We start from the raw sequence: 9,647 nt of genomic DNA, 5'->3' as shown, positions 1-9,647 counted from the left end.
TTGAGATCAAATATCTTACTTTTGCAAATTCAGGACGTTTGTCGCACATTTTGTAGTGCCAGGCAAAGCCCCCTTTCAGCATTTGTTCCTGAAGAATTCACACACAAACATCACAGAACTGCAGAACAAAAAGATATACAAGCTAGATCATATTTTTTTACAGAAGATCAGATCTTCTTTCTCACTTGGATAAAGACGCCGTCACAGTAGATGTCACCAAGAGACCGTCCATATTTGTCTGGCCCATAGACAAGGATCGAAACACGCTTCCCCCCAATAAGCCTCACCAATTCATCCTTTGATTCCATACCATATTCCATATCCAGCTCTGGTGCATCAATCCCCCTATTGATTCACAGAAAGTAAATGCACTCTTCTCTTGAAGCCTATTGTAAAAGCCGATGGCACGACATATGATCATTAATTAATTCTCGTAAGACAATATGTAGTAGTCACTATAAACTTTGACAAAATAGATAAAATGTACGAGTTGTGACTTGCACCAAATAATTTGCGCGGTGTTACTTTCATGAAGGCATTGCTGGTGAAGGCATTGTTGCTAGCATCTTGGGGTGAAAAACAGAGTATGTAGTCTTTGTTGACTGAGTCTGGCAGCAACGAGGCAAGTGATGGAGATGTTGCTTTATAGATAATATAAAACAACTATTTATGTTTAGATACAGTCCTAAGGTCAAACACAAGTTAATCAGTAAATATGATGTACAAATATGAGTTATTTTGGTCTTCATATTTGAACACTTTTGAAGATGAATTATATATTTTAGGTTTCAAACTATTATGTGATAATTTCTTAGCATTTCAAATTTATATTACATATCCTTAAATAAATTGTAGCTAAAACACACTAGTAGAAAACATGGCTTTGGTCCAAGCTCGATCTACACATTAGTCCCGGTTGCATTATAAACCAGGACTAATGTGAGCATTAGTCCCGGTTCGAGCAGTTAGGGCGCCGGGCAGGCATCAGTCCCGGTTCAAATGGGACCTTTAGTCCCGGTTGGAGACACCAACCGGAACTAATGGGTGCGATGCCCTTTAGTCCTGGTTGGTGTCTCCAGCCGGGACTAAAGATTAGACCTGGCTTTAGCCCCGGTTGGTGTCTCCAACTAGGACTAAAGGTTTGGAGCACCAACCGGGACTAAAGGGGTTCTGAAAGTTTTTTTTTTCTGTTTTTCCATTTGTTTTTTTATTTTAGTTTCTGTTTTAAATTGCTTATATCTTTTAGGATATTTGATGTTTTTGAGTGATTCTTTTTGCATTAGATTCAAAATTTTGTCTAGTTTATGTTTGTGTCATTAGTCTTCAAACCCTAGATTGTGACTAATTTGAGTTTAAAAATGGTTTTTAATTTAATTTTTTTGCTCCTAGTCACATGTTAGATTGTTGTCACAGTAAGATTTATTTGGTTATTTTTAGAATAGTTTAAGTTAGGATTTTAATTAAAACAATACTCTTTTGTTTATATAGTTGTTTTAGTCCTTTAAATATTGTTTTCAATTATTTTTAGTTAGTTCTTTCTGTAGATTTTAACATGTTGTAGTATGCTTCTGTTAGACAACAGTGGATAATTTTTTATAATTAATTAATATTAATTTTTCTACTATTTTGTATTAATAGTTGTTTAGCCTTTAATAATAGTTGATAGAATTAGTTTTGCTATATTAAAATATAATTCTTTTTGCCACTTTAATAGAACGTGACTATGGCTTGGTTGGCCTTAGTTGTGACTCTGGCTGGGACGGTGGTAGCAGCATAGTCGACGGTAGGATTGGATGGACACCATCCTGGACTAAAGGGGTTCTGCAATTTTCAAACTTTACCCCCCCCCCCCAACCGTATCGCCATTTCAGTTAAAAAACAAAAGGAAATAAGAAAAAAATCAAAAATTAAAATCCTTCGTGATGTAGTTATGTTACTACATCTACTAGTTAGGAAAACTAAAAAACATAAATTTGGATATGTTTTGCAAAAAAAAAGTGTCATGAAAAAGTAAAACGGCTATAACTTTTGCATACAATGTCGAAAAAACGTATAATATATCAAAATGTTCAGCATGAGAAGCCGGTTCTGATTTCGACGGTCGTAGGCCATTTTGCAAAATTTTAGAATCCTCAAATTCTGAAAGGAAAAAAAGTTATGCTCAAATTATGTTTTTTTGGATTTTTGGTGAAACGTTGGTCAAACTACTTATTCAATAAATATTAGTGTTACTAAATAATTATTATTTTTTAGAATAATAGTTTCAAACTCAAACGGTGAAATGTGTGACTTCATGCTCAAGTTCAACTTCTAAAATCAAATAACAGCAGTTGCTACAACTGGACATACATTGTATATAGTGATTCAGGGATTCACCATTTTATACCTTATTTAGTACCAGATCAACAAATTATAACCATTTTATCAATGAATCTAGATCAGGCACTCGTGCTTAGCCAAACATAGGAAGCTCATTAGTTCTCATTTGGTTCACATCACCAAGAAGCAATTGATTCCAACATATGAGAAATAATTTCAAAAATTAAGGATGTCATATTTGGATTCCTCATATTTTTCTGATAATAATGGATATATTATTTGTTGAATTTCGATTTACGGATTTAAAGATATTAATTGTGGCATATTAAATGAATAAATGGCAAAAAATGAATAAAATAATATTATTACTTATTTTATTTTCATTGAAGTTCAATATTATTATTACTTATTTTATTTTAATATGTTTGGAATTCAAAAAATTAAATCATGTGACATCAAGACCTAAGGGTTAAAAGGATTGACAGGTTATTATTGTTAGGAAACCAACAAGTGCAGACTTGGAAACTAGGGGGAATAGAACTCGGAAGTTAAGTGTGCTTAGGTTGGAGTAGTGAGAGGATGGGTGATCGGCCGGGAAGTTAGACGATTTGGAATGAGTGCTCCATAATTGAACAATGATGAAGGGTGATTAGAGATTATAAATAATTCAGAAATTTGAAAATTCAAAAAAAAACGAAAAAAAATCAATTTTTTTCAAAAAAATTCCTTTAGTCCGGGTTGGTAATACCAACCGGGACTAAAGGTCCTCCAGCCCCGCTCCAAACAGCCGCCACGTGGAGCTCCTTTAGCCCCGGTTCGTAAACCAACCGGGACTAAAAGTAATGGGCATTAGTCCCGATCATTTTGTCCCGGTTGCAGAACCGGGACTAAAGACCCTCTGAAACCGGGACTAAAGGCCCGTTTTCTACTAGTGACACTAAAACTGCCATATAATTGTAGAAATAGTACTATGAATTTATTTTTTTATTAAATATATGTTTTGGCATTTGAAAATAAGAATGCATTTACATAATTAAAATATATATTTTATCTACTAAAATTGAAACTCCCAAGTACATGTCTACATATGAAATTTGACAATCTACCAAACACACTACCAATTCAATAGACACAATCGTCACTAGTACAAACATGTACTCCCTCTGTAAAGAAATATAAGACCGTTTAGATCACTACTTTACTTAACAAATCCCCTCAAGGATGAGACACTATCATAGATTGGGATGCTTCCAATATGAATCAGTGTGTCAGTGATGACATGTCAATAGTGACAAGTTGCAAGTGTTGCCTGCCTATGATGTGTTTGTTGGGAGCGGCAGAAAGAAAGCCAACCCACAGTTTAGGTGAATGGCTACAAATTTTGCATACAATGTCCATTTGGGCTCCAATGAGTACTCAAAATGACCATGTGGACAATGGAAATAGGACTAGCTCTATACAATATGCTAGATGTTGTCATTTACAAGGCTAGCTAGTCAGGTACATTGAACTTTAAAAACAATAACATCCATGTAAAGAATTAACAGTATACATACTTCATTCTAATTTTGTATTTCGGTGGATCTCGGATGTTTGTATCACCTGCAATCCTGCTCACAGAAATAATGAATGAGACATGTTGCCATGGCATTACAGGTTATAAGACGAGAGAAAAATATATCATGACAGCCCGTGTTTTGGTTAACACAATTGAATTTGAATTTAAATCCAACTTTTGCTCAGTTCAGTCAGATTTAGATGTTTTCACAAATTCGCTAGATACATAGTATATTCACATATGCAACACGATTAAGCACTGTGATTTGATTAGTTTTAGTGACAACCAATTCACTAAAAAAAATTTGTACTCTTATCAACAAATATTTTGCATGCACATATTGAAGTACCTAGTTTTCCAGCGAGACAGGGAGAGGAAATTAAATCTAGGTCATATAAGTGAGGCAGGGACAGGAAACTAAATCTGGCTAGGTTGAGTTAATTTGCATATACCTCTCCTCATAAGCAGTGAAGCCATCACCGTCTCCAATGCACTTTCGATTAACCTATGCGCGTGTTTATCCGTGCATGTAACAAATTAAGATCACTTTACTACATGTTGGCGGTAACAAACTAAACTTAATCAGGTCTGTGAATAATGGATTATCGTATCTGACCCGTGATGTGTTGAGCACGGACTGCACACCCTCCGGCAGCGACTGTGGTGGCGGGCATGGATGAAGAGGATCACTTGGTTTAGGGATATTCTGTTCTGTTGCAGGCCCGAGGATATCTATCCTGCTGCTGGTGCCTCCATCTGTAGCAGTATTGTTTGTCTTGCAATTTTCCAACTGCAAGCATGCACAAATTAGACACAGATCAATCATAAAATTTATTGGAAAAAATACTATACTAATTACATACTCCCTAATAATTTCCATGCTGATCAGAGAGAAAAAAAATAGCCATCCATCCAGTGAGACCGAGTTATAGCGGATCAGATTAAAGAAAAAAAGAAATGGAGATTCCATATTGTATAGAAATCTCCAAATTAATTCATATCACTGGCACATGTCACCCCTTACGAGACACTGCATCCGAGACACTTTGAGCTGTTGGAAATTATGTTGTCTTGGATGAGAGATTCCGGCAAGATGTATGATATATCCTAGTGGTTGCGCCCCAACATACACTTTAGAAACTTCCCCAATAGTTGGTATGAAACAATCACATGGGAGAAGCACTCCATCCGAGATGTTTCTTTTAGAATTACCCGCTTCTTGTGCACGCAATCTGAGACATATTTTTCTAGAAAAGGAGGATTACCTCCGGCCTCTGCAATAGAATGGTGCATGCAATCATACATAACTGAGGCCTATATTTTTTTTCAACTGTCAGGATGTGCTCACAGTACGTATCCCACTGCCCCGACACGATACTATTTCAATTTTCAAGGTGATTTGAGGATAAATTTGTTGGGAGAGAAGCTAGATTTTGGAAAATGGTTACGAAAGTGCATCTCTTAAATACACCTAGTTGGGTTTGGTGATTTATGACACAACCATTGAGTGGACTAAATGTTTTATCTTTCAGGCTTTAGTCCTACTCCCCTAAAAAAAGGGTTTCAGTCATATCGACTTGAAGTGGAATATGAGTGGTGGCCGGCCCCTACCTACAACTTTTCAAGTTGCCTACCTCGAACTTTTAGCAGGTTTTTGGTGAATCCAAAACTCATGTTGAGTGTAGGAAAATCATACAATTAAGAGGGGAACTGGCAAAGGTATTCTTGTGTGAAATTCGATGAAAGATCCTAAACCCAAAGTTCTTCGAAAATCGACCCTAGCCACCTCAAAATTTTCAGAAGCATAATATAGTCTAAATGATACTCAAGTTTTGACAACCTGAATTTCATCACAAAACGGACATAATCTCAACGTTACAAATCAACAAATTTCTTGTATTGTCATCTTCAATGCAGATAATGAAAGTGTTGTTTCATCCAAAAGAAGTTTGACTAGGAATAGAAATAGGTGCAATAGCGATAAACTTCACACGCAAAAAAAGCTGGCTTGCCGTGGCCGGAGCACAGGTATACGCACTAGGCTACGACGCACGTACCATGGAGGTTGCCTCGACGGCATGCCATCCGCCAAGAGGCGGCTGCGGCTGGTCTTCCACAACGCCGGCCTGGAGCTCGAGAACGGAGACCACCTGTAGCTGCTGGTTGTCACCGCCGCCATGGTCATCTTTCTTGACGCCGGCCTGGTGTATGTTCCCCATGAGATCTAATATTAATCAGTGCTATGGGTAGCTCCGCCCTCTATGCTTCTGCTTTGTTCTGTTTCGAGAATCCCGGCTACCTTAAATCTGTGTGCTACTTGGTGGGCAGGTGAAAGAGATCATATCGGAAGCAAGTGGTTGGGTGGTGGGGTTGATGCCGCTAATATAAGAAAGCAAGTGGAAAGACTAGCTTGGGTAAACGAGTGGGCACATCCATTGCACTGAGGAAAAGCATGACAGTATCTTCTGCTTTCTGGTTGTTTTTGCCTGTGGATATAGACATCATATATATAGACGGTCTATTCTGCTAATATTAGCAGAATAACTATTCTGCACATCACTTCCGCACTGCACGCTGAACGCAAGTGCACTGTATCTTCTTGACGACGAGCACTGCAATATAGACTAGTGAACTTCGCGTCGGAAAAAACTGCACGCAGTGTTTTTTCGGTACTGTTTTTGCTCTAATTTTTTGATTGTTTGTCGGAACGAGGCGTATAATATACCGTTGAAAAGCTATGGATTAGGCGCAACTTCGCTATGTTGAACACTTTTTGAGATTCCTCGCGGTTTAAGAGCAGTTTCAAAAATGGCGCGGCGGATGACGAGTGGCAGCGAACGTATTTTCGTGATTTTTTCTAAACTGCTTGTCGGAATAAAGCAAATGATATGCCGTTGGAAATATATTGTCAAGGCGCATCTTTTTCATATCTATTATGTTTTCTAATTCGTTACGGTTAAAGAGCAGTTTTAATTTTACTAAATCGCGGAACTCTGTTTTTCAATTTTTTTGAAATTTTCGGTATTGTTTTTGCTCCAGTTTTCTAACCGTTTGTCGAAACGAGACGTATGATACGCCGTTGGAAACCTACGGACAAGGCGCAACTTTCATATGTTGAAATGGTATTGAGATTCCTTACGGTTTTTAGTTAATTTTGAAAATCGTGCGGCTGACTTCGAGAGGCAGCGGCAGTTTTTTCGTAAAATTTTTATGAACGGTTGGTCAAAATGATTCAAATTATACGCCATTTGAAAGATATCAATGAGGCACAACTTTTTCATTTAGAACACTCTCTCCAATTCCTTACGGTTTAGGAGTAATATTGATTTTAACGAAATACGGATACTCTGTTTTTTCGCGACATCAAAACCGCCGTATGTATTGCATCAGACAGAAAACCGCACGTCTTTAAACTAAAAAACTGCACTTCATCATATGGACAAGTGCACTGCATGATTTTTTTGTGGGATGTAAATTTTCCCAAACAAGGTGGAGTGCACTTCATGTCAAGCGTTGGTGAACCGCGATACTATGAAAAGTGAACCTCGAGACCATGGTAAATGGGTTGCAACACTACCGAAATTGAACCACGTGAGTTTTTTCCAAACTCATTTCTTTTATGTGCGTAGACCGGGCGAGTGGACCGCGGGGACTGAGCGAGTGAGCTTCTTTGAGATAGAAAAACACACTTCTACAGAGTAAAAGCGACACTACATCAAACGTGTAAGTCGGGTACATGATTTGTACACGACCACACTCACGTTTTACTTCTAAAAAGACATACAATTGCACTGAAATGGCAAATGGCAACACAGGAAACTTCACACAACGATGAAGTGCACTACAAGCGTCGATGCATTTTTTACTGTTTTTGTACACACAACACCACAGGTGCATCAAGCGAACTGCACGAACGAGCTGGCCGAGCCGCACGCCCTCACAATCGAGCTTCATCCCAAATGGAATGAACCGCCTTCTTTGGGTTTTTTACAATGTGAACAATAAGCGTCTTCACAATGAACAGGAAAAAATCAATACTATATATACACGTGTCTTTTGATGTTCTCTCATCTTTTTTGCAAAAATCCAGTAATCTGGTCGGCATGAAAGCGAATAGTAAAACTGCACTTGTGAAATAAGCGAACGACATAAGAAAAAGGACCCGCACGGAGGAGTGAACCTCTCCAACATACACAACGAAAAACATCATCACTGGACAAAATATTCTTTGGCCGATGTCGTCATCGTCTGCTGCTAGCCAGCTTGCGCAAGAGAACAACATAAACCACATGGCGCTGCTCCTAGCCAGGTTGAAAGGAGTTGTCCAGAGGGGTACCACCCAACTGCAGAACCAGAGAACCCGCACTGCACGCGTGAAGTCGTCGGCTGCATCTTTGGCCAATGTGAATCGACACAGCAAGAATGCAAACGACGCCCCCGCCGAACCGTATGTACTCACCGAACGCACTTCACGCACTCGGTCGCGCGAACTGCACGGCGGCGCTGTCCATGTGCTGCACCGCCATCGAGCTGCACCACGAGCGCCACCGAACTGCAGAGAGCCCCCTCGCCCAGGACAACCTAGAGCGGAGTACAGCGCCGCGCCGGGGGGACTCCGGCGTCCCCCTCAACTGCACTACACGGGGGCGGCCCGGTGGATGGTATGTATGACGGGTAGAGCTCCACTCCAGCTCGCAGTAGCACCACCACCAGCCGAAAGGAACAACACCACCAGGATTTAGACAATCTCCAACGGCAAATCCTGGATGCAAAAATAGATTTCTGAGCTGCAGTTTTTTAGCACCCAACTGAATTGGGCTAGACTGCATCCTGAAAAACATTAGAAAATATTTATAAACAACAACAAACCTGGACAGGATTCGCACAGCGAACTGCACGGCGACGGCGACCACAAGATGATGACAAACCTAAACCCCACGCTCCCGATTGAATATGGGCGGAAGGGGCGTGGGAGGCACGGCCTATGAGGCCGGTGGAAGAAAGTGGCGCGCGGCGACGGCGACCATAGGAGGCGGTGGCCTGTTGCAGCAGGAGGAGGTGGATCCACGGGGGTGGCATCTGAAACCGCACACCATTGAGCTACAAGGGGGCTGGTAGCCGAGCTGCACTGGGGCGCCAACAGAGCTGCATTGGAAGGGAGGGCAGGCCCGTCCAATCGGCGGATCCGACCTGGCTTGATCTGGACGGGGTGGAGAGGGATCCGACCATGGGGGGCGTCGCGGTGGACCGGGATTGGTGAGAAAGGTAGTGGAGGCGGGAGGCTGCGAGGGGAAGGAAGCAGTTGGGGACTGCAGCGACGGATCGACGCTGCAGGAGGAGGAACGGGTGCACACCATCGAATCTGGCGAGCTCAACTGCGGCACTGCGACGCGCTCGAGCTCCGGCAGAAGGTGGACGGAGGGCAGGGCGGAAGACTCGGACGCTGGACCTCTGTTGATGACGAGGGCGCGGATCGATGAAGGGGAGGCTCGATTGGGGGTGCTCGAGATCGAATCACCGGGGGGACAAGTGGATCCACCTCGGCCATGGACGGTGACACGCGCAGGGAAGAGGTGACGGGGTTGCGCGGCTCCGTGCAGTACGGGGGCGTCGGGGAGAGCCATGGCACCTCAGGGTGGTAGCACGCGGGAGGGGATTGGGGCTACGGTGGTAGGGTGTGGCGGCGGCAGATGGTAGAAAGGGAGGTTGGGGCGTGGGACGTGGTGGCGTGCCGGGAAGAAGGTGGGTATCGGGGTGAGGGTGGTGCGCT

At 41.6% G+C, this 9,647-nt stretch overlaps 1 long non-coding RNA gene and 1 pseudogene across 1 annotated transcript; both read right to left on the bottom strand.

Moving 5' to 3' along the window:
- Positions 1-6,212, bottom strand: part of LOC119366035 — an 8,674-nt pseudogene extending 2,462 nt beyond the window's left edge.
- Positions 6,213-7,900: 1,688 nt separating this feature from the next.
- Positions 7,901-9,641, bottom strand: LOC119366034. The gene is made up of 2 exons (XR_005175897.1): positions 8,747-9,641; positions 7,901-8,639 (listed from the first exon to the last, which is right to left on the bottom strand). It is a non-coding gene; the product is annotated as an uncharacterized LOC119366034 (long non-coding RNA).
- Between the last annotated feature and the right edge of the window lie 6 nt (positions 9,642-9,647).

This window comes from Triticum dicoccoides, chromosome 2B (genome assembly GCF_002162155.2).
Source record: "Triticum dicoccoides isolate Atlit2015 ecotype Zavitan chromosome 2B, WEW_v2.0, whole genome shotgun sequence".
NCBI lineage: Eukaryota > Viridiplantae > Streptophyta > Magnoliopsida > Poales > Poaceae > Triticum > Triticum dicoccoides.
The sequence above is the reverse complement of the archived record's forward strand: the minus strand, read 5'-3'. Positions and strand labels throughout refer to the sequence as shown.